The 25971-nt window shown below is 44.3% G+C and overlaps 1 pseudogene; it reads left to right on the plus strand.

Annotated features, from left to right (window-relative positions):
• The first annotated feature begins 23282 nt into the window (after window positions 1-23282).
• On the plus strand, window positions 23283-23401 carry LOC145398271 (5S ribosomal RNA; annotated as a pseudogene).
• Window positions 23402-25971: the final 2570 nt, after the last annotated feature.

The following is a 25971-nucleotide window of genomic DNA, read 5'->3' on the forward strand; positions in this document are numbered from 1 at the left end:
TTCAAATGTGCTGATCTCAGCCACAATTAATTCTACTTGTGAAGGTATGTATAGTTATATCTTTGACTTGGAGTCTTCTCTTTGTTAATCTCATGACTTCCCTTTATTTCACATTTATGTCTCTTCTCCAGGTATCATCATCATGAAAATTTAAGGAGTCATTGATATCCTTGAGGTTGATTTTGTTTTTCTTAGACAAATAATGTGAGGGTCCTTTTCTTTGGTATAGTCATATATCTTATTATGTGGACACCATTCCATCTACATCTGAGTACATAAACTTAGTCATATTGTTAACATAATTGATAATGGTTGAGTTTAATACCCCACTTTATTTTAGTTCCTGCTGTTTATGTGCTGTTTTCTTACTTTGTAAAAAAAAAAAAAAAAAGTCTTCATCTGATCTTTCACCATTCTTTCTTTTTGCTTCGTCCCTCCTTTCCTTCAGTAATCCCTATTTCTCATGAGTTAAACACCTGTTTTTTTTTTCAATACATCTTCGAATTCCTCTGATCCCTTAAGTTTATCAGCATTTTCTATTGCTTCTTGTACATTGTTCACACTCTGAATGGTTACTTCCAGTGACCTTGACTCATTTCCCTCATATTTCCCTAGCTTCTTAAATTCCTCTGTAGCTTTCTCACAGATTTCCTCTGATACTTTCTTCATTATGTTCATTATATTTACCACCTCCTTTTTATCTCTGGAGATTCTTTTCCTTCTTTCTTCTTCATCCTTATTAGTGATCACATTAGATTTGTTAATCCTTGCTCTTTCCTTTATCAGCTTTGGGTTGTTTTTTATCATTTCATTCACTTCCAATATTATGTTTTTTGCTTAAGCCTCGTTTTCTATATCTCGTTTTGTTTGCTTCCACCCATGTACACTCGACAAGAGTTCCACCTGGTCCACCTGGTTGCAAGATATGGTTAACGTGGCATCAGCGCATGTGTGTGCGTGTGTGTGTGTGTGTTCGTGTGTACATGTCCGAGAATTTTTTGAATAGCCAAGCTTCATCTTCTGTGCCGAATTATATTGTAATGTATTCGTTGTATTATGCTGTGATGGTGGCTAATAAATATTGGAGCCTCGGCTACTGCAGCAGGTGCTGGGAGAGGCCTGCTGACTCTGGGGGCTGCAGTCTAGCCGTTGGGAGGAGGCCAGCATGGGCAAGCTGCGGTCTCTTGTCCTGGAGGAGTCCGACAACACCTGGGGCTGCAGGGACAGGACACTGGGCCTCGGGGAAGTCATGCCCTCTCTGGTCTCTGGTGGGGTCCCTGGGAAGGAGCAGAAATTTTTCTCTTATGTAGAGAGGCAGGGAGAGGGGCACCTTACTCTGTCACCGGAGTGGTGGATGGAGCAAGAGATACCGTCTTCTACAGGAGCCTGGGGATGGGCAGAGGGAAGCGGCTGAGGGCCAACTCTCCTACTTGGTGGGATGGGGAGCCCCCGCCAGAACTCCGGTCCGGGCTAGACGTGGGAGGTCCAAGAGACATTCCCTCCATCAAGCAGCCCCGTTGGGCACTGCCTGGGCTCCTACGGGGGACAGGAGGGCGAAAGGAGTTAGGGGAGGCTCCTCTGGGCACTACAGACCCTGGCAGCGGGGAGAAGGAACCTGATGGATATGCCAAGCTATTGCCACAGCTCCGACGGAGGCTGCACTCCAGCTGTAGAGTCTGGGACTCCTGTCCCAGAGACAGCACTGGGGGAAGGCTACGCTTCGTCCCGCGTGGTACCTCTGGCGGAGAATACCCCAGGGCCCACCTTCCTCCTTGGGGTTGCCAGCGAAGGTTGTCTGGTGGACGTGCCGATGCGCTGGCTCCTGAAGGTGGTTGGCAGAGGGTGACTAACCGACGGTCCTTCCACCTACAGTATACCCGATAGGTGATACTGTGCTGCTGCTCCTTTGGGGAAATAGCAACCCTTGAGGCTCCTCCTGAGTCCTCTGTTAAAAAGAAGACCGATCCAGGGAACTCGGCATCCGAGGGTTTGCTTGGGATCTTGCCACTGCAAGTCCCACCCCGATTCTGGTGAGTGTTCCCTCCGTCGGAGTTAGTGTACTTTTCCTGTACACTGCCGCGTGGTCTGGGTGCCAGGAAGAGGGGCATCAGGCCGTGAGGGAGACAAGATGCTCTTGCCTGAAAGGTATGGCATGTGAGCCAGCCTCCCTGTCATCTCCTGGTGGAGTGGGTATCGCCCCCCCCATACTCTCCTCCTGGGGTGGTGGTGTCTGGTTCACCCCGCCGCGTGGGTATTTCATGAGCAATAACATCCCAAAGTTTGAGTAAATTTGATCCATTAGTTTTTATAGAAAAAAATAATATATGCAAATAATGTTTAAAAAACAAAAAAAAAAAAAGAGATGCAAGAAATGGGAAACCAGGGGAAGTGTGTTCATCTGATCTCTATGAAACTTGGTAGTTTTACTAATAAAACCCTCATTAATAAATTACCCTAAAAGTTTATTTAATAATCTTCACCATTGCTGAACAAAAAAAAAAAAAAAAAACTCCCAAAATGCGTATGTATTTATCCCCAATTTTACCCCCTCTTACAGTCATGTTTTTCAGTCGCTGACAAAAATATCCACACAAAATATTCCCCTGTCATTCCTCTTTTTGTAGGTATTTTGCTTTTTGTCTCATGTTCAAAACTAATGGAGTTATATCACTCCAAAGGACAACAGGCTTAGTTCCGAGATATCACTTGTTTTCTGTTGACTTGCAGCGTCTGTACGATTAGAAACAACTTAGGTGCTTTTTTTATTATTTTATGAGTTAGGATTGGGGATGATTATGAAGAGGTAGAGGGTGTTGGAGAAGATAAAGTTGGAGAAAAAAGACGTAGAAGATTGGGGGTCATCAGGTGAGGTGGCAGTGGGGGGGGAGGTGGCGATGGTGGAGAAAGAATTGCTACTTCTAACACGTTCTTCTCCCCTTAAAATGGCGTCAAATTGTTCTCTGCTGCTTTCTGACGTTGCACTAGCTTCTTAGATGGTCGCCCCATCTTCAAAAAATGTGCAAAAACGATGAGGAATGGCCAAGATTAGCTCAGACTGAGAACAGGTTGAGACCAAGGCTGGCACGCCACACCCCTTCCAATGTCATAGCATCTCTGGCATTTCCCACCTCGCTACCACCATCCACACATTCACACTCCCATTGCCAGACGTATGACAATTTCTGCAGAAAAAAAAAGGAAAAAAAAATGGTCATATTATACACTGCATAGAAAACGGAGATTTCTGCAGGGAAGTGACCTCATAATTGGAATTACAAAATGATTTTTTGAAGGGGAAAAAATTGTGGTACGGCTGCCAAACTTTTACAGAGAACGAGTGATACCTTGAGCTATTTTATGGGGGTAATTTTCGCAAAATGCCTTTGTCAGTTGAAAATCGGTCCCTGCTGGCGTCCCCTCCCCTTAAGGGGAATCATTCAGGAAGAAAGGGAAATGAACAAGAAAATATGGAAGAAAATGTAGTGAAAATACTAAAGGAAAAAGAGAAATCAGAGAAACTGTAGAAAGGAACAGATGTGTGGTAATATTTGGAATCAAGGAGGAGGAAGAAAAGGTTGATTTGTGAGACTCGAGAAAGACTCGAATCAACTGAGAAAAATACTGGGCAAGATCGATCCCGAAGTAAACAAGCGGGATAAAGAAATTGAGGAAGTAAGGAGGACAGGGCCATATTAGGAAGGGGAAGCAATACCAATGAGAGTTAAGTTGTCATCAGAAAGTGTAGTAAACAATATATATACTTAAAGTAACATGGAAACTAAGTGAAGAGGCAGGGATGGAAAATATTATAGTAAGAAAAGACCTGAATGAAAAAGAAAAATAAGTTTTAAAATCTTTGAAGGAACAAGTAAAGGTAAATAATGACAGGAGGACAGAGGAAGAATGTAAAGCTTTTTTTTGGAAAGTGATGGATATGAAAGTAAGGAAGTGGTATGTGAAGAACCAGAAGTGAAGGAAACAAGGGATATGGATATCAATACGAAAAAGAGAAGAATGAGTAAAGATAAAACCCGTGCAGTATATCTAAATATCATGTATAGTAATGTAAATGGGTTAATATCTAAGAAAGTGGAAATTGGAGACTATATAAAAGAAAATAAACCTGAAATTGTTTGCTTGGTGGAGACTAAATTGCCCCGAGATGCTGATACAAAATTATTTGGATGGAACAATTATATTATTTGGAGAAAGCAAGTTTGGAAGAGATAATTATTTAAACCCATAATGACCTAAGAGCAAAAAATATTGAAATTGAAAATACCATGGATGAACTTTGGGGAATTGAAGCAGAGGACAGTTATGGAGAAAAAAAAAATAGATGTACTAGTATTTTATATGCCCCCCAAAACTAAGGCAATGACAAAAGAAGATTACAAACAGTTAATAAGAGAATCCATTATTAAACTTATGATGTTAATCGAACGAAGAAAGAGAATAATATTAACGGGGGATTTTAACTGGAGAGAAGTTGATTGGGAAAGTATGGATGCTGGGAACGATGAGAAATCATGGGGAAATAAATTAATGGAATTGGTGATGGAAAACATGTTAACCCAGTTATTTAAAGAAAATACTAGAATTAGGGGTGACGACAAACCACCAAGGGTCGACTTAGTATTCACAAAAGAGCCAAATAAAATGAGGAACATAACCTACCAATGCCTCTTTGGTAAAAGTGATCATCTGGTTATTGAGATGGAAGTGGCGGGAGTAAGGGAAGGAGAAAGAGATGAAAAACACAGAGAAAACAAATACAATTATGGGAAGACAGACTTTGCTTCCCTGAGGAACTGTTTCCTAAATGTAGACTGGAGTAAAATGAACACAATCACAAATGTTGATGAGAAATATGAGTTTTTGATAGAAGTATATTGTCCCACACTGCCGCAGGCTCCAACAGCAGTAGTTCAGTACAGGAAGGACGTTGCCCAGTGAGTTGTTCTTCATTTGGTTAGCCTTTAAGTGTACAGTACACTAGATCAGCTGAGGCAAAAATAAACACTGGCTCCTTAAAGTTCACTGTCTTTATTTTACAAATAGGCCTAATTCCACTTAATGCTTTCCAACTTCTCTTCACTATTCTCACAAGCACTGGAGCAATACTTTACTGACTGTAATTACACTTCATGTTTAACAAGACTTCACAGTTTTTACACTTAATGCTTGACAACTCTTCACAGTTTTTCCCAAGTACCGAAAATAATCGTCACTGACGGTACATACACTTAATGCTTGCCAGCAACACTTTACAAACTGAACCAAAGCCGACTGAACTTCACTCAAATCGAACTGAAAACCAGCTGAACTTGTTCTAGTCTCTTATCCATCCTTATATAAACTTGCACTGTTCGAGAATCATCTACTTCTCCACAATTCTGGAACCTGCTGGTTTTGTACTTGCCCCTAGGAACAATAGTTACCAACTAGGAGACATCGAAACATGGTAGAGTTTTCCAGCATTACATAACACTCTAAATCATTTACCATATGAAATTAAATTACATAATTTAACAACCAGTCACTTAAATATAACATTTTAAAGACTAAGAGCAGAAAAATTAATGTATAACTTACGAATAACCATACTCACAAACAGCAGCCAAACTGGCAACTCTGACTCGTACCGATACCGGAACTGTCACACATGAAAAGGCGAGAAGCTTCTTGAGCACCTAGCTGGCAAATCTCACTTCTTAACACTACCCCCTCCCTAGTTCTTTGTCGTCCCGACAAAACTACACAATAAATACAAACATAAACCTTAATTCTAATGAACTTATCAGGTTTTCTTCTGTGCCACTTCCGATGAAGTCCTTGCTCCTCCACACAGTCCACTCCTTCTGGAAGGTCTTGGTCCTCTTCCTGATTCACTTCTTCCCTCGGGAAACTGTCACCATCCTCTTGCACTTCAGCTCCTTGGTCCTTCTCAAAATCCTCGGCGGTGGGAGAGCACGATTCCTCGGAGACGTCCTAGCTGTACTGTCTTGGCCCATGGTTCTGCCACAGACGGTTCACGTGTACCACCTTTGGACGAGATTTCCTGCCTCCCCGAATCCGATACGTTACATCTGATAGGTGGTCCAACACAGTGTAAGGCCTGTCCCATGGGCTTTGCAGCTTCGGTGACTGTCCCTTCATTCGCTGAGGATTGTATAACCAAACTTGGTCACCATCCTGGAACCTCACCTCACTTTTTTCTTTCGTTTATGTGAGGAAGAAGGAACCAAAGGCAACGAGCCCGCAAACTGTTCTTTCCAAGAGAAAAACAAAATACGAGAGAACCAAATTCAAGATCCGATCATTTCGAGATGCTTGGACACACTGCATTTGAAAGACTGGAGATCATAGGAAGCAGGAAATACAGACAGAGGGAGACAGTTCCAGAGTTGACCTGTTGCATAAATGAAGGACTGGGAGTAACGGTTAACTCTTGCATTAGAGAGTTGGACAGAAAAGGGATGAGAGTTTGCTGCTAGATGGGTGATACACGCCTGTCATAGAGGTGGAGGAATGCATGCAGACAGTTCAGAGGAGCAGTGACCATTGAAGTAGCGATAGAAAAGAGATAAAGATGCAACAGTGCGGCGAAGAGTCAGAGGTTGAAGGGAGTCAGTAAGAGGAGGAGAGTTAATGAAGCGAAAAGCCTTTGACTCCACCCTATTGAGAAGAGCTGTATGTGGGAGCCCCCCACACATGAGAGTTGTACTCCACACAGGGGCGGATAAAACCCCTGTATAGAGTCAAAAATTATGCAAGGGTAAAGAAGGAACGGAGGAGGCTTAGCACACCCAATCTCTTGGAAGCAGATTTTACAAGAGATGTAATATGATCTTTTGAAGATAAGTCCCGAGTAAATGAAACCCCAAGCATGTTCAAGGATGATGCAGGATTAAGCTGAATATTATTAAACATTAGTGGGTATACCTGTGGAAGATTTTGTCAGGTTGACCGTAGCAAAAACTCAGTCTTTGATGCGCTAAAAACAACCAGATATTTTTACCCCAGTTAGAGATACGAGCCAAGTCAGACATTAGGTGTGCCATAACCTCGTCCCTTGTTTGTTGAAGTAACTGATGGGATGGACGTTGCGGGAATCGAATGGAAAGGGGAAGGGTGGAGTCATCAGCGTTCGAGTGGATAGGGTTAGATGTACAGGTTAGAAGGTTATTGATGAATAAAAGGAAGATAGTTGGTGATAGGACAGAGCCGTGAGGAACACCATTGTTAATAGATTTAGGAAAAGAACGATGGCCGTCTACAACAGCGGCTATAGAAAGACCAGAAAGGAAACTGGAGATGAAGGCACAGATAGAAGGATAGAAACCGTAAGAGGGCAGTTTGGAAATTAAAGATTTATGCCAGACTTGATCGAAAGCCTTTGAGATGTCAAGTGCAATGGCAAAGCTATCGCCAAAGTCCTGAATGGAGGATGACCAGGAGTCTGAAAGGTGGGTGAGAAGATCGCCTGTGGAGCGTCCCTGACGGACCCCATACCGACGATCAGAAAGAAGGTTTTGACAGGAAAGATGCTTTAAAGTTTTTCTGTTAAGAAGAGACTCGAAAACTTTTGAGATACAGGATGTTAAAGCAATTGGACGATAGTTAGAGGGTTGGGAATGGTCACCCTTCTTTGGGACTGGCTGAATGAGAGCAAACTTGTAGCAAGAAAGAAAGGTACAAGTTGAAAGACAAAGGCAAAAGCATTTGCCTAGGCAGGGTGGAAGCACAGAAGCACAATTCTTGAGAACAACAGGAGGGGCTCCATCAGGCCCATATGCCTGATTGGTACTGAGACCAATGATGGCAGAAAATACATCAGCTGAAGTCATTTTAATGTCAGCCATGAGGAACTCAGAGGGCGGAAGTGATGGAGGAACAGCACCGGAATCATCTAAGGTGGAATTGGAGGAGAAAGTCTGAACAAAGAGATCTGCTTTATCAGTGGAAGAAATAGCTACAGAACCATCAGAGTAGAAAAGAGGAGGGAAGGATGATGAGGTAAAGTTGTTAGAAAGGTTTTTGGCAAAGTGCCAGAAGGAGCGGGAAGAATTCGAATGAGAGAGTTGAGAGCATTTAGTTCAGATGAAATTATTATTAGCAGAGCGAAGAACAGACTTACCACGATTCCAGGCAGAAATGTATAAAAGATGTGATTCAGGGGTGTGTTCGCTCTGGTACCTTTGATACCCCCTCTCCTTGGTGTAGACAGCATTAGAACAAGCGTGATTAAACCAAGGTTGTCTTGCATTAGTCAAAGGATAAGAGAAAGGAATGTATGCTTCCATGCCCGAGAAAATGACCTCTGTAATGCACAAGGCACACCCAGATGGCTCCTGGCCATGGAAGCAATAATTATTCCAGGGAAAATCAAAGAAGTACTGCCTGAGGGCCTCCCAATCCGCAGCCCCAAAGTTCCAGAGACAACGTTTCTTTGGAGGGTCTGTGGGTCATACCGGAGCGATAGGACAGGTTAAGGTGATAAGGTTGTGATCGGAGGAGCCCAAATGGGAGAAGAGATTAACAGTGTAAGCAGAAAGATTAGTTGTTAGGAAGAGGTCAAGTATGTTGGAGCTCTCTCCAAGGCGGTCAGGGATACAGGTAGGGTGCTGTACAAGCTGCTCTAGGTCATTAAGGATAGAAAAGGTGTAGGCTTTGTAACTTGCTATACTTTGGTGATAGAAACTCCGTGTACAAACAGCTAGATAAGGAGTTTATTACGAGCTCACAACAAAATAGTCTGTCCTTCTTGAATGTCTGCTCTGAACTGATGCAGTCGCGCCGTCTTCCCAGGCGTGGGGCCCTGGGAAAGCGTGCTAGGTCAGCAAGTTTAGTGGGGGCATGTATGCACTGGGGGGGGGGACATATGTACATCGGGGGTAGACATATTGTGGAGGGGGTACACTACTCCTCCGGGTAGATGAGATGGTGTCTCCTGACACTAGGAGTTATATGGTGTTTGATTATAGGAATAAGGCAAGGTCGGGGAGGTTTGTACAAGAGATAAGTATGATACAGGGGCAGTAAGGGAGACATGGCCATGTTGAGGGGAGGGAATTAGAAGGATATATACAGATAAGATATACAAGGATTAATAGGTATGTGTCCAGTTAGGGCGAAGGTATACATAGATATAATGGGGATTATACAATAATATCGTGATACATGATAAACAAGTAGATATGAGAGTTCTTTTGTTGTTCTTCGTTCTTTTTTTTTTTTTTTGTATTTTCTGTAGGATACACTGTCACTCAGTAATGCATTAAAGAAATACCATCATTTTCTAGTAGGAAGAGTTCTGTTCACAGTTTGGTTAATTGGCAGATGGCATTGGTAGTAACTGAATGTGAGGGCACTAAGTACGGGGAGTTTCTACGTCGTGTGTAGGGCGTACTATGCCTGTAGCGACTCTGAGTTCCTGGAGTCAGCGTTCCATTTTTCTGACACAACAATGCACTGCACATATGATGAGTGGAAAACCTATGAAAGTGATAACCACAGGGGGAAACACAACTGTTGGATGAACCCATGAACGGCTGAAGGCCAGAGAAAATTGATCCATAATAAAGTCACTGTCATTGAGGAATGTTAGCATGCGCAAGTTAGGGGAGGTGATGGTAATGTTGGCAGATGGTAGGGTGGAAGGCATGTCGATTGGTTGAAAGATGTCATAAGAGTGTTTACAGACAGCTTGGTGATAGCAAGTGGCGTAAGTGATGACGGACTCTTATTTGACAGTACAATAGTCTGGTGCTTTGTAGAGACCACTAGCAGGGACGGATCGAACCGAAGAACCAGGACACATGATTGTGACAGAGATGGGAACAGCAAAGAAGAAGTACTGGACATGGTTGAAGTGAGCATGGTGGACCGGGAGTTCAGGAGCTGGTACAAAGGAACAGGCCGAGTAGATGGAATGGTTGCGAACTAAAGCAGACTCACAGGGTGTAGCACTGCTAGGGAAGATAGCGAAAAGGTGGGCAGCACAGAGACGAGAGGTCGGGGTAAGGGAGGAACATTTCTGGAGGTCTGTGGAAGAAAGGAAGGCAACTGAAAGATGATCATGTGAGAGGAGGAAATATTCTGAAGGAACAGATACTTGTAACAAGGAGTTGTTGAGGCGGAAAGGGAAGGGAATGATGTGGAAAAGGTTAAAGGTTATGGCAGAACGGAGAGGAATATGGACGACGACGTATTTGGTGAGAAGAGTGGCTTCGAGAACAGGATAATAATATTCGAGGGAGGAGTAGGGGAGGACCGGGGATAGACCGAAGGTGGAGTGAGCCCATTCCAGGACAGAACGGAGAGCTGAGACAGGTACTAAGTCGGCAGTGACACGTCCATTTATAGCATCAACCAGGATACGAACCAAGGTAGAGACTTGAGACAGGAGAGAGTCAGTGGCCAGTTGGAGATTATCCATGTTGAGTTTCAGGTAGAAGAACTGAGAGATAATGTTGAGATCTGAAAGGTGGCGTTGTAAGATATTGGTGAAGTTGTTTAGAGTGGACGTGACTTCATTTAGGTGGGTCGTAAGCTTCTGTAACATAGTGTGTTGGATTTTAATGACTCGGCATTGGGATTCTAGAGCTGAAGCTAAATGAGTGAGATCAGATTTGAAGCCAGAAATGTCACAGGCTGTAGCAACGCCAAACAAGCCACTCAGAATCTCACCGCCGAAGTCGAAGAGACCTCGTTTCACACGAGAATGACCAACGGGTGTCTGAATGGAAAATGTGTCATTGAGCTCAGTGAATCTGTTACTTATGTATTGCAATTGACAGGAGAGTGGTAGGAAAAGGTTATAGAGATGCTCATTTGGGTTGTGTGTCCCCATGATGGCAGTGAGATGGGTCTTGATTCCTTGGAGCTGTGCGCGTAGGCAGGTAGGGCAATGGCTACGTTGGCCAGGGGTGCAAGATCATAGCGCAATGAGACTAGTTCTTCGATAAGCATTACCTCGCCTCCTGAGCCGACCAAGGCCCCGGGACGTACTCCACCATTGTCCTGACCTGACCCAGACCCCAGGAGGGTCAGCACTGCCAGCAGGTAGACCGCTAACTTCGTAACTAGAACATCAGTGTAGAGTTAATGGGGGAGGTCTTGAAGAGGTTGATGGGCGGAGCGCAGTTTGGACCGATATTGATTGGTTGATGAATGAGCAGGTGGAGGTGGAGATGAAGGAGACTGAGGGATAGGTGGAGACAGAGTAGATTGAGGGATGTGTGGAGGGGAAGGGGGGTCAGGAGGTTGTGTAAGTGACTCTTCCAACACGAGGCCACGGGGTGCTCACTTTAAGTCATCGACGTGGACCCATCTGGTGTCCTTAGTGGACAGGTCCTGGAGGTGAAATTTGTTGCCTTGTTGAGTGAGGACGCGGTGAGGCCCTGTAAATTTCTCATCCAACTTAGAGGAACGCGTATGGGAATGAGCAAAGACAATATCGCCTACATTGATAGTGATAGGAGAGGTGGATTTATGTTGGCACTGCAGCATGTCCTCCTGAGAGGAAGCCAAAGTGGATTGGACACACTGGTGGATTGTCTGGAAGTTGGCCAATTTTAGTTTAACATAATCATCCATGTTGTAGATGGGTTCTGGCTTTGAGGATAAGAGAGAGTATGGGAGGTCCTTGTCAAAACCAAAGAGGACGAAGAAGGGAGATTCAGGAATGGATGCATTGATGGAGCTTTTGATTGAGGATGCCACTTGGGGAATCCAATCATCCCAGGACGAACTATGGGAGCCTAGATGTCTGATGCACTCTAAGATTTTTCGGTTGTGGCGTTCTACAAGGCCATTGGAAGCCGGATGGCTAGGCACGACATTGCACTTACTGATATGAAAGCGGTGACAGCTCTCATCTAGAAGGCTATTGTTGAACTCCGTACTGTTGTCAGTAAGAATGGTATGAGGGGTACTGAATAGGCAAATTACGTGATCTACAAAGGCACATGCAACGCTCTGCGCGGTCTTGTCGGAGAGGGGTACGAGGACACAGTAGCAGGAGAAGTGGTCGACCGCTACGAACAAGTACTCAGCGCTGGATTCCATGAGAGGTAGTTTTAAGAGATCGATTGAGACAGTTTCCCATGGTCGTGACGGGATTGGGTATTGTAAGAGAGGTGCAGGTAAGCCGGCTGATCCTTCGTGGCGGTGGCAGGAGAGGTAAGAGTCACAGTGGGCATTGATATCGCGGCACATGGTTGGCCAATAGTATTTGAGACGTGCCTGGCGCAAGCATCGGTCTTTACCTGGATGGGAAGCTTGAGGGGTATTATGAACAATGTGAAGAACCTTTGGTATCAGTTCAGTGGGAACAACAAGTTGGCGTACTTCGTGAATGGGCATGTCTTTGCCTGTTAGTAGTGTTATCCTGTACAAGAGATCATCATCTAGCATGAACTCATCTAGTGATACTGGCAGAGTAGGTAAGGTCGAGGCATCGCCAGATTCTAGGAAATAAATGACTTTGGACCACATGGGGTCTTGGCGCTGAAAGTTTCGAACAACTTGTGACGTTAGTGTAGTCTTTTCCGTTACTTCGGGCTGCAGTGATGTTATAGCTGCTGCTACGTGACGTGAGAGTGCGTCTGCGACTACATTCAACTTGCCTGGTACATACTGAAAAGTGGGATTAAAGTCCTGGATGATGATGGACCATCTAGCTAGCCTACCTGTTAGGTTGCGGTTCTTGAACAAATCACATAGTGGAAGGTGGTCTGTTTGGATATGCACTGGATAACCATAGACTATATCTCTGAAATGTTTCAAAGACCAGACTACCGCTAGCGCTTCAAGATCTGTGACACTGTAGTTACGTTCAGTGGTTGTAAGGGTGCGACTAGCATACGTTATTACGCGCTTCCTTGATGCTTCATCGAGTTGCATCAAAACGGCATCAAGTCCAGTGCCTGAGGCGTCTGTGCAGAGAAGGAAGGGTGTGGTATAATCAGGGAACGCTAGAACAGGGGCATTTACAAGAGCTGTCTTTAGCCTGTGACTGGTCGTTAGTCCAAACAAAGGGCACATTCTGCTTGAGTAAATGGGTCAGAGGAGCGGCGATCTTTGCGTAGCCTTGTATGAATCTACGATAATAGCCACTGAGGCCCAGGAAACTTCGTACAGCTTCGGTAGTGGTAGGTTCTGGGAAGTTAATAATCGCCTTAGTTTTATCCTCATTAGTATGAATGCCTTGTGCATCCACAACATGGCCTAGGAATTTGATTTTCTTTCGCAGGAAGTCACATTTACTGAGATTGATTTTCAGGCCTGCAAGCTGGAGGTGGTCAAAGACTTGCCGGAGCTTGGTGAAATGGGCAGGGATGGATTTACTCACAACAATTATATCATCTAGGTAAGCAAAAAGAGAGTGTCCCATCATACCGCTGAAGACTGAATGGATAAGTCGCATGAACATGGAAGGAGCATTTCTCAGACCAAAAGGGAGTCTCTTAAACTGAAAATGTCCGGAAGGGGTGCTAAAGGTTGTAACTGGGCGAGAGGATTCTTCCATTTCGACCTGCCAGTACCCGCTGAGGAGGTCTAAAGATGAAAAGACTACGTTGTTTTCACCAAGGGATTCTAGCAAATCAGTGAGGACGGGTAATGGGAAATGGTCTGGAACGGTGACAGAATTGACCTTACGATAGTCAACTACTGGTCTAAAGTTGCCGTCCTTCTTTGGTACTAAGAAAAGTGGGCTATTCCATGGACTGACGGAGGGCTCAATAATGTCTTGGTCGAACATGTTCTGTACCATTTGATCTGTCTGCTTTCTCTGGCTGTGAGGAAATCGATACGCTGGTATGTAAATCGGCTGAGTTCCTGGAAGTAGTTCAATCGTATGTTTGACAAGGTCTGTTCTACCCATCGGTTCACCGGGTAAGGCAACCACGTTTCTGTACGAGGTCAGAAGGTCGAGGAGTTGAGGCGTATTTTCTGGGAAATCCGTGCAAGTGAGATGTGAGAGCATGTCGGGTGAATATGTTGGCGCAGATCCCATAGAGTTAATAGCACATACACCGATTGGCGTATCATCAGTCTGAATAGTAGGAACTGAGGAATCCTGGCACACCTTTATGGCCGCTGGGTATACTAGGAAGTCTCCAATCTTTACACCACTTTTAAGTTTTAGTGGAGCATTTGTGACATTGAGCAAGTACAAGTAGCATACACTGTCCTCTAAGACTGTACACCACGCTGACTTATAAGTCAAGCCATTCACACAACACGTCTCAGGTAGTGTTAGTACACCCACTCCTTCTTTCGCACCGGCAACACAAACAGAGACTTTGGTGAACCCATGCGGTAACAAAATTGTGCATGTATTCGTTACTGCTTGTTTCGTCTCTGCATGTTGGAGAAGATCATTCACACTGTGTGAGGTAGGTAATTGAGACATGTCTGAGTCAGCGATAGTGTTGTCGGGAGAGGAGGTAAGAGCCATTTCCAAAGGCTGAGAAGATGTATCAGTAGACATTGAGGAATTTATGTCCTTGCTCGCAGTCACCAAAGTAATGATCTCTGTATTCTCAAATGATGATGGTGGTGGTTTGGGCTGGTCTGGACTTTTTGGTAGTGATCGTGACAAAAGTAACTGAAGGACTGATGTGATCGTAAGAACAGGACGGGGACATTCCATACTGTAAACTGGGAATCCAGAAATGTCTATACTACCACAAGCAGGTAATAATGCAATGGAGTGTTGTGCCATGGTGGAGAAACCAATAAGGGCATCTGCGGGATACTGCAAGTCATTAGTGACATGAAATTCAATTGGGATAGGGGACAAATCTCTGTGTAGTTTGACTTCTAGGGTGACTCTTCCCTTAACCTTAAACTCTGAGCCTTCGACACCACATAGGCGAATGTCTGGTGGTTCTAGGAAACTAACGTGGTTGTGATGTCGTTGAATAAGATGTAAGGAATTGTCAGAGATCAGATTCATTATAGATCCTGTGTCCAAGAAGAATGACGTTGGTATGTCATGACTGCATCCGAGAATGACGAAACCCAAGGATGTTATGGGACTTACATGGCAGATGGGGAGTTGGGTTTCTGGTTCTACGTGATATTGGTCCGATATGGGTGCGGCGCTTCCCCCGACTGTTGGCGGTTGAGGTAACGACATTCCTCAGTGGTATGAGTCGTGCTGGATTTGTGGTATTTGCATTTAGGACGACGCGAACGGGAAGGCGTACGCTGTCTGGTTTGGGAGTGAGGACGTCTGTATGTACGGTCACAACTGGATGCTCGATGTCCAGGATGACCACAGTGCCAGCAAAGAATCAAAGATTGTCTGTTCCGTCGGATGCTAGATTGATCACGACCTGCGGTAGGAGAACGATGCTTGGCAGGTCTGCCGCGTGTGGTGGGAAGGAAGTGAGATTGGTCTGGGGTAGTGGAGGTGTGACAAACTGAGGAGGCCAAGGGTTGGGCGGTGCCCTGACGCATGTAGTTCGAACCGGTTCTTTCATGAATGGCTTTAGTGACCTGAATAATTTTATCTCCTGGATTGAAACCGATTTCCAAGGCTAGCTCTCGCTGTTTAGGAGTTAGCCAGTGAAGGAATCTCAGGTAACCAATTAAGTCAGCAAAGTTGGTGAGTGAAAGCATTGGAACGCCATTTTTGTCTTCTAACCATTTCGTGCCTACCAGTAATTGAAGCATCTCGCTACTAGTTGCTTTCATGGCGGCAGCAGCTTCGCGGAGCTTGGCATGTTACGCTGGGACCCTCAAGTCCTCATCTAGTTGGTTTAGGAGATTAATGAATCCCATGAGAGATGCGGTATTAGAATGGTGGCAACAAAGGCTGATGAGTTCCGTACGAAAATCAGCAAAGGTATGAATGCTATCGAAATGTCCTGCACGGATCGCAGATCCGATGTCTGATTTGCCGTGGTGCAAGCGACCCATGAGGTAGGCTACTTTGAGTGATTCATTGGTGATCTGCCTATTGTGGATGTCTGTTTCGACTTCTCTGAGGAAATCATAGACAGACCAAGTTGGGTCCTGGCCGGTAAATTTGGGACGATTGGCATCGTCGAGATAGATAGACTGTGGAGGGTTGGCCATGGCTGGAAGAGCAGAAGTGGCGATGGAGAGGTGTGGGAGAGAGAGAAGGTAGTGGTAGTTAAGGGCGAGCAAGACGGGGTATGAAGGGAGGCAGGAGAGGGAACGACAGGGTAAGGAGTAGAGGAAGAAGAAGGGAGTGGAGAGGTAGGAGTAGAGGAGGAGGTATCTGGATTTACGAGTGTAGGATGAGTAGTAAGTGGGTCTGTGGGAAGTGAAACGGAAGTGTCAGGTACAGGGTGGTGGTACTCTTTGCCACTTCGTAAATGAGTGATCGTGTTAGAGTCGGCAGACGGTGTATGATCAGGTGATGTTTCCGGGTCGAGAAGGCAGGTATTAAGCGGTTGATGTGGAAAGTATGACATTTAATGTGGCAATGGAAGATGAGATGAAGGATGAAGATGGATACGTAGGTGGAAATGTATAATATAACAATGAGAGAATGGAATACACGAGTAGGTGTGAAAACGAATGAAGGTGCGGGGATGGATGGTTTAAATAAAAGGCGAAGGATGAGATGGATAATAAATAACGTAGGTGAAGATGAAAACGGGGTAATGGAAATTAGATGGAATATTTACAATATCCAATCTGTAGAGAAAATCGAGGATAATCTCTATAGAAAGGTAAGGTATACTATAGTTACACAGTAGAGACGGGATTGACGAGATGTATGACGTGCAGGTGTGGCTGGGCGTAGCGGGGCTGGGGCGGGGCGGCGGTGGAGAGACAGCTGGGCGGAGAGGAGAGTGGCTGGTGATGAAAGTGGAGCGATATGTTGGATGAGTCTTAAGTCGAGATGGGAAGAGACGCTGCGATGAGTCACCGGCAAGGAGTGGCGGTCGTAGGAGGCTCACGTAATTCAGACCACATGTGGCGGCGTCGGGGCCAGTGGTGGGGTGAGGGCAGATGTTGGTTCAATGCAGGTGTAGAGCTGTTGAGTAGCAAATGCAGAGAATGGCGGTGGGCAGACAGTGATAAGTGGCACCGTGGGGGCAGGAATTATGATGAGTTCGGAACAGGTGTTGGGATCAGGTGAAACAGTTGTGTAGGTCGGCGATGGTGACACTTGCGGGCAGGAACAAGGTGTGTGGGTGGGGTTGTTTGAGAGGTGAGCACTGTGGAGAGAAATTGTACACCCAGAAAGCACAGCCAGGTATTACACCACGAGAGGCACTGAGGAGGGGTGAGGCTGTGAGACGCGAGACGTCGTGTATCTGGTGGTGTCACTAAATATTGTAGGAGGCGGTCAGAATCTGATGGTCTGAAACATCGCTGCTACCAAATGTAACTTGCTATACTTTGGTGATAGAAACTCTGTGTACAAACAGCTAGATAAGGAGTTTATTACGAGCGCACAACAAAATAGTCTGTCCTTCTTGAATGTCTGCTCTGAACTGACGCAGTCACGGCGTCTTCCCAGGCGTGGGGCCCTGGGAAAGCGTGCTAGGTCAGCAAGTTTAGTGGGGGCATGTATGCATTGGGGGGGGACATATATACATCGGGGGTAGATATATTGTGGAGGGGGTACAGCTTGTTCACCAGGTGGATCAGTGAAAGGAGAGGAGAGCCAAAGATGGTGGTGAACATTGAAATCTCCTAGAATGGAGATTTCAGAGAAAAGAGAGATGGATAGAATGTGTTCCATCGTAGAAGTAAGATAGTCAAAGAATATTTGATAGTCAGTAGAATTAGGAGATAAGTAAACAGTGCAAATATATTTAGTCAGAGAATGACATGAAAGCCGAAGCCAGAGTGGAGAGAATTCAGAAGAATCGAGTTCAGGGACGCGAGAGCAAGAGAAGGTGTTGTGTATATATACACAACAGCCACTTTGGCTTTGAAATGAGTATTGAGAAAGTAGGAGGATACAGAAAAGGGTCTGCTGTCAGTTGCCTCAGACAGCTGAGTCTCAGAAAAAGAAGGTGAGGTTTAGAGAAGGAGAGGTGGTGCTCAACAGAGCGAAAGTTAGAGGAAAGGCCACGAATGTTGCAGAAATGAAGAAGAAGAGAGTCAGACAGTGGTTCCAGGCATCTTGAGTCGTCACCGGGAGAGGAGCTGAAGGTGGAAGTATTTATGGTCCCCCCCCCCCGGGAACTCCGAGGCTATGTTATTCGACGCCATTTTTTTTTTTTTTTTTTTGAAAAGGAAGTGTGGTATGTACTGTGCATGTAGTTTGGTGTTGATAGATGCCTTGGCATCATACTTGCACTTCATCACCTCTCCTGAAAACTTAAGGGCTCCTTGCACTTGATGATGTACCTCAGCCAGCCTTTCCTGAAGGTGTTTCGCATAGCCGGTGGTGTCTGTAGACAGCTCTTCACGAGGTGGTCTTTCCATCAACAAGTTGACTGGTAAGTGTAACTCGTGGCCCAACATCAGTTTTGCAGGGGTGTAGCCGGTAGTCTCATGGGATGCAGACCGATATCCCATCAGCAATGCAGGTAACTTCTGGTCCCATTCTGTTTGTCCCTCTATGCAGTACTAGGCCAGTTCTTGTCCAAGGGTCTAGTTGAATTTCCTCACCATCCCATCTGATTGTAGCCTTAGTGGGGTCGTCCTGGTCTTTTTGATCCCCAATAACTTGCAGCACTCACGGAACACAGCAGGCTCGAAGTTTCTACCCTGGTCTGAATGTAGCTCTTGTGGCATCCCAAAATGACAGAAAAACTGGTCAACTAACACCTGAGCAACAGTTGCAGCCTCTTGATCAGGAATAGCATCGGCTTCTGGCCACTTCGTGAAGTAGTCCATGACGATATATATATACCAGTTTCCTCTCTCAGTGAGTGGCAAAGGTCCAGCAATGTCCATCGAGACTCTTTCCATCGGTTCACGCACTTAGTACAGCTGGAGAGGGTCTCAAACACGTTTCTTGGGACCCTTCTTGGCACAGCACGCATCACAGGGCCGACACCACTCTTCAACATCCTGACGCATGCCAATCCAATAGAATCTCTGTCGCAGCCGGCTTAGAGTTTTCTTCACACCCAGGTGCCCACTAGTGATCTGGTTATGAGACTCATCCAAGATCGCGGACCTCATCTTCTTTGGAACCACCTGTTGCCAATACTTGCTGAGGCCATCAGGTGTTTCCCACTGACGCTCCAGTAGTCCAATGTTCAAACGAAGAGGTCCCACTGACTCCAGTAGCTCTTGGTTGCAGGGCTTAACCTGGAAACTTCTTCCTAAAGTGGTTGCACTGCACTCCGCTGCAGCCACTCCAGCACTTGTTGCAATTCTGCATCTTCCATCTGCATCCTCCCCAGGTCCTCATTATCTGATGTTTGCCCTGTCACTACATTACAGCAGCATTTCATCCTATGATTCTCATTCCTACTACACTGCATGTCGTCTGTTCTTCCGTCTTGTCGCACACTATTCATCAAGGTTCTTCTGCATTTCTTCAGCCTTCTTCTTATCATCCCAACCATTCTGATCCGAAAGTAACTCAAACTGAGCATGGTAAGCTTCCCCATATAATCTACCATCAAGTTCCTGAGGTTTCTCTTTGATTGGACCCCCATTATAGCCATGCCCTTCACTGGTTTGGGACCTATAAACTGGGGCATCATAATTAAGGCCAGGACTTAAATCTTCTATATTCTTATTATTCCACCCTGTAATGCTACCTTTAGATGCTTGGGATCTATCAAGATTCACCATACGCTGTCCATTCCTTTCATATGCTCCCTGTACACTAACCTGAGGCACAGCAGTGCAATATTTCTCTACAGTCTCAATTTTCTCACTAATTATCTTAACATGGTCGACTACGTGCTTCAGCTGGCTGTCTAAATGCTGTCTGCACTCTATCACAATCCCCTCACATATCTTTAGATGGTTGTCTACATGCTGTCTGCACTCTGTCACTATTCCTTTGCTAATCTTCAGCTGGTTGTCCACATGCTGTTTGCACTCCGTCACTATTTCGTCACTAATTGTCTTCAATTGGCCATCTACATGCTGTTTACACTCCATCACATTATTGCTTACCTCATACTTTGCTGCTCTAGCTTAGCATCTACTTCCTCCTTAAGCTGTTGCTGTTCTTCCTTCATTTCCCTCAAGAATGCATCCAGCTGTCTTCCCACCCTCAGTTGTACTTCCCTCTGTTGCTCCTGTAATGCCTCTTGAAGTTGTTCATATCATTCTTTTCATTCTTCACGTTGTCCCTCCAGTTGTTCACTCTGTTCTTGCAATTGGACACTTTGTGCTTGTAATTGTTCTCTGAGTTCGTTCTTGAGCTCTTTCTGTTCTTCACTTTGGGCCTGTAATTATCTGTCTATCAATTGACAGACTTCTTAATCCCGGATGGGGTGGCCACAAAGAAATCGCCTCCACGTCACCCTGTCCCCTGCCATTTCACTGCCCTGCTCCCAACTCACACACACCCTTTATCATATACCTCTCCACTCCATCCCTCCATCTCATCCTCGGCCTCCCCCTCCCTCTCCCCCCTCCACCTCACTCACATACACTCTCCTCGTCAATCTCTCACCCTCCATCCTCTCCACATGGCCAAATCACCTCAGTGTCTTCCTCCTATCGCTTCCTATCACATCCACATCCACACCACAACGCTTTTTAATATCCTCATTTGTCAGCCTATCTCTCCATGTGACTCCACAGGCTCCTCTTAAATAACTCATTTCCACTGCTCTCATTCTTGACCTGTGTCCTTCCAACAACGTTCAAGATTCACTTCCATACGTTAGAGCTGGTATCATAATACTGTCATGTAGTAACTTTTTCACTTCCATGCTCACTTCCCTGTTGCTTATCACTGCTTTCAAGGAACCAGCAACCTTTCTTCCTTGTTGTACCCTTTCAAGCACTTCACCCTCCAAACTTTCATCTTTACTCATCACACTCCCCAGGTACTTAAACGTACTCACATTTTCCAATTCCTCACCATCCAACATAACTCCACATTCACTGACTTCACCTCTCCCAAAGACCATCACTACTCTTCCCTACATTCACCTTTAGATTCCGTTTCTTACACACTCTCCCAAACTCATCCACCAAGCCTTGCAGCTCCCCTTCGTCTTCACTGAACAACACAGTATCATCTGCAAACAACAGTACAGGGTGTTTCCAAACACTACCCTCTCTCACCAGGGCCACTCCAACATCCACTGCCCTACCTTGTATCTCTTTTATTACCCCATCCATGTACAGATCGAACATCCATGGAGACATGACACATCCCTGTTTGAACACAACCTTCAAAGAGAAAAATTCACTCAGTTCACCATCTACGCGCACTGCAGCCTTAGCACCATCATACATACTCTTCACAGCATTCAACAACTTCCCATCTACTCCATATATTCTTAATACTTTCCACAATCTTTGTCTATCCACCCTGTAATATGCTTTCTCCAAATCCATGAAGGCCACATAGAACTTCTTTCCATTCTCTAGAAAATTTTTCACTAAAGATCTAAGTATGATTATCTGATCTACACAATCTCTTCCCTTCCTAAAGCTTTCCTGTTCTTTTCCAACTAATTCCTCTGTTATTTCCCTAACTCTGATAACAAGTATTCTACCATACATTTTTCCTGTTACACTAAGAAGACAAATGCCTCTATTACCACACACTTCTTTTCCCCCCTTTCCATTGTACAGGGGAATATTTATACCTGACCTCCAATCCTCCGGGACTCTACCTTCCTCCCAGGCCAATCTGCACATCTTCCACATCCATTCTCCTACTATCTCTCCGCGATGCTTCAGCATTTCACCACACACTCCATCAATTCCTGGGGCTTTCCCCAATTTGGATTTCTTCATTGCTTCCACAACTTCTATCCTACTGATTTCTTCCTGTCTTCTCACCTCCCTCCTTCTCCCAGCCATTCCCCAGCCACTTATACTCACATTACATCCATTCTCTATGTTCAGCAAGTCCTTAACGTGTTCTCTCCATCTGCTCACTTTTTTTCCCATCTCTACTAGTAATCTACCATTTTTATCTTTCACTCCCCTGCTAACTTCACTGCCACCCTGTCTTACTCTCTTCACCTCTTTCCAGAACATTTTCTTACAGTTCCTCCACTTTACACTCAAATTCCTTCCAAATTCCTCATCCACTTTCTTCTTACTCCCTCTTACTAATCTTTCCACTCCTCTCTTCCTTTCTACATATAACTCTCTCTTCTGCCTCTCAACTTCTTGCACACCCCTTTTTCTCACCTACTCATTGTATGCTTTCTTATTTTGTGCCACAGCCTGTCTGTAACTGTGCTTGGAGTTTTTTCTGTCCTTCACTCTGTGCCTGTACTTATGCTTGGAGTTTTTTCTGTCCTTCACTCTGTGCCTGTAATTGTGCTTGGAGTTTTTTTTATGTCCTTCACTCTGTCCCTATATTAGTTTCACGATTGTCGACAGGGAAATTTCCTCCTCCTGCCCAGCTCAAGACCTTGTCTTCACACCTTTTGCTTCCATGTCGAAGGTTAGACTCACTGCAGCACTGAAATTATCCCACACTCCTGACAACAGTGTTACGTCCCTGTCCCACACTGCCACAGGCTCCAACAGCAGTAGTTTAGTACATGAAGGACGTTGCCCAGTAAGGAGTTCTTCCTATGGTCAACCTTTAGGTGTACAGTGCACAAGATCAGCTGAGCCGAAAATAAACACTGGCTCCTTAAAATTCACTGTCTTTATTTTCCAAATAATTCCATTTAATGTTTTCCAACTTCTCTTCACTATTCTCACAAGCACTGGAGCTATACACACTTTACTGATTGCAGTTACACTTAAAGTTTAACAACACTTCACAGTTATTACACAAAATGCTTGACAACACGTCACAGTTATTACACTTAATGCTTGACATCACTTCCCAGTTTTTCACAAGTACCAAAAATAATCTTCACTGACAGAAATTACCCTTAATGCTTGCCAGTAACACGTCACAAACTGAACCAAAACCGAATGAACTTCACTCAAACTGAACTGAAAACCAACTGAACTTGTTCTAGTCTCTTGTCCATCCTTATATAAACTTGCATTGTTCGAGAAGCATCTACTTCTTCACAATTCTGTAACCTGCTGGTCTTGTACTTGCCCCTAGGAACAACAGTTAGCAACTAGGAGACATCCAAATATGCTAGAGTTTTCTTACATTACATAACAGTCTAAATCATTTACCATACGAAATTAAATTACATAATTTAAGAAGCGGCCATACGACGTTGAGTACAGTGCTTCCCGTCCGATCAGCGAAGTTAAGCAACGTTGGGTCTGGTTAGTACTTGGATGGGTGACTGCCTGGGAACACCAGATGCTGTTGGCATCCCTACGTGTCAAGTGGGGTTGGTGGAGGATTAGTGTTCCTCCCTGTAAAACAATTAACTCTAAGCCCTTGGCCACCCCGTTTGGGATACATGGCATCTGGCAATGAATGAAAATGAAAACAAGCAACCACTTAAATCAAACATTTTAAAGAAAAAAAGCAGAAAAATTAATGCATAACTTACGAAATAACTACGCTCACAAACAGCAGGCAAACTGGTAACTCTGACTCGTACCGATACCGGAACTACCATAAACGAAACGGCGAGAAGCTTCTCAAGCACCTAGCTCGCAAATCTCACTTCTTAATATGTCCTAAAACTTTCCCCAGCTATGGAAAGGAAAAAGGAATGGTTTAACAACAGATGTAGAATGGCACATGAGGCAAGAAAAAAAGCATGGAATAAAGTGAGAAGGTATAGTGAAATGGCTTGGGAAAAGTACAAGCAGGTAAGAAATGAATATGTATAGGTGCAGAGAGAAAACGAAAGGAAATACGAAAAAGATATTATAACCAGATGTAAAAAAGAGCCGAAACAATTTTATGGGTTTGTAAATGGTAAAATGAAAGTTAAGGACAGTATAATACGACTGAGGGATGGAGATGAAACTTACGAAGAAGAATTGTGCGATATAATGAACAACAAACTGCAGTCAGTTTGTGTGTTGGAAGAGGAATTTAGGGAACTTGAAATGGAACCTAGGATGACGAGAATGGCAGAAATTATAGTTGACGTGAATGAGATGCTAGAGCGGATGAGGGATTTGGATGTGAGAAAAGCAATGGGACTAGTTGGTGGGGCTGGATGGATCCTGAAGGAATGTGCGGACCAGTCAGTGTGGCCTGTTTAGGTCATTATCAAGGCCTCGTTGGAAAATGGACAATTACCTAAAGATTGGAAAAGAGCAAATATTGTGCCAAACATCAAGGGAGAAAATAGGGAAGATCCACTCAGTTACAGATCTGTATCACTTACTAGTATTGCCTGTAACATCTGTGAGAAAATTATTAGAAAAAGATGGATAAAGGATTAGGGGATAATGACGTGATAACACCAAGACAATTTGGTTTTAGGGAAGGAAGATCATGTGTTACTAACCTACTAAGTTTCTACAGTAGGGTAACAGATGTCATAGAAGAGAGAGATAGGGATGTGCAGATTGTGTCTGTCTTGATCTCAAGAAAGCATTTGACAAGGTGCCCTATAGGAGAATGCTGTGGAAGTTGAAGACCTTTGGAGAGGTGCATGGGAAACTATTAAAGTGGATGGGAGATTATTTGATAGGAAAGCAGATGAGAACAGTTATAAGAGATAAGGTTTCACAAAGGTGAGACGTGACTAGTGGAGTACCCCAGGGCTCTGTCTTAGCACCAATAATGTTTCTGATATATGTAATTGATTTCCCAGTAGGTTTGAATAGTTACATGAGTATGTTCACATATGATACTAAAATTATGAAACATGTTAAATGTATTGATAGTTGTAAAAAACTAAAAGTGGACTTGTACAGACTCCACAGCTGAAGCCAGACTTGGAAAATGGATTTTAATACCAAGAAGTGTCATGCGTTAGAAATGGGAAGGAATGAAAAAAGACTACACTGGATATGTCATAAAAGACTTTGTAGTAACTTGTAGAGAAGTTACATATATATTGACTTGTGGACGAGCGGTTGTTATACTTGAGTAGTTTGTAAGTAGATAATCTTCGTTCCCTTTTTGTCGTGCAATAACAGGAGAGGTAAAGATGAGTATGAGACTATTTTTATTTGTCTTGGAAATATTAACAAAGTCTCTCACACACGAGTGAAGTATAAGTGGAGACCCGCGAGCTACCTCCCTGTCTCTCTCTCTCTCTCTCTCTCTCTCTCTCTCTCTCTCTCTCTCTCTCTCTTTTCTCCTCTCGCCCTTGTTGCTAGGCTCGTTCTCCCTACTACCTGCCGGTTCTATGGCCTGTCTCCTTCTGAGCTCTGCTTCCTAAATTGTGGTGTAGCAGGGGTCGTGTCACATGTGTTTCACTGTGGTTGGAAAGTTCCAGAAATCTGTGTGTGAGTATGTGTGTATGGTCACTAGGCTTTGTTCGTATGGTATCTCGCTGACGCACTACCAATATCATCCCCTGACTTGCTACTTCCTGTGTTTGGCCAACATTTCCTTAGTTAACTTGCAAGATCATTTCCCTTTCCCAGGCTTGCGCGGAGCTCTGTCTATTTATCTATTTATCTGTCTATCTGTTATGATTTGTAATTATAATATGGACTCATAACATTGCTCGGCCACGCCGCTGAAGGTCCTCTAACAGCAATTATCATTGACATATGCTAATCTATTAGTTCATAATATGGATTATAATATTGTATACATGTAATATTCATAGTAAATTGCAATGATCCAGTAATATTACATTTTAAACAAGTTGTATACATATTTGAATAAATGCAATGGTTGTTGTATGACATTTTGTAAGATGTGTATGTATAACAGACATACGCATATAATTGTGCAATGGTAATACTGCTAGGTTATTGCATTACATATTGAGTTATCCCTTTAGTAATGTCTAATATTTC

Source organism: Coenobita brevimanus, chromosome 44, assembly GCF_032717465.1.
Source record: "Coenobita brevimanus isolate Jiangsu-jjx chromosome 44, ASM3271746v2, whole genome shotgun sequence".
In the NCBI taxonomy this organism is placed as follows: domain Eukaryota; kingdom Metazoa; phylum Arthropoda; class Malacostraca; order Decapoda; family Coenobitidae; genus Coenobita; species Coenobita brevimanus.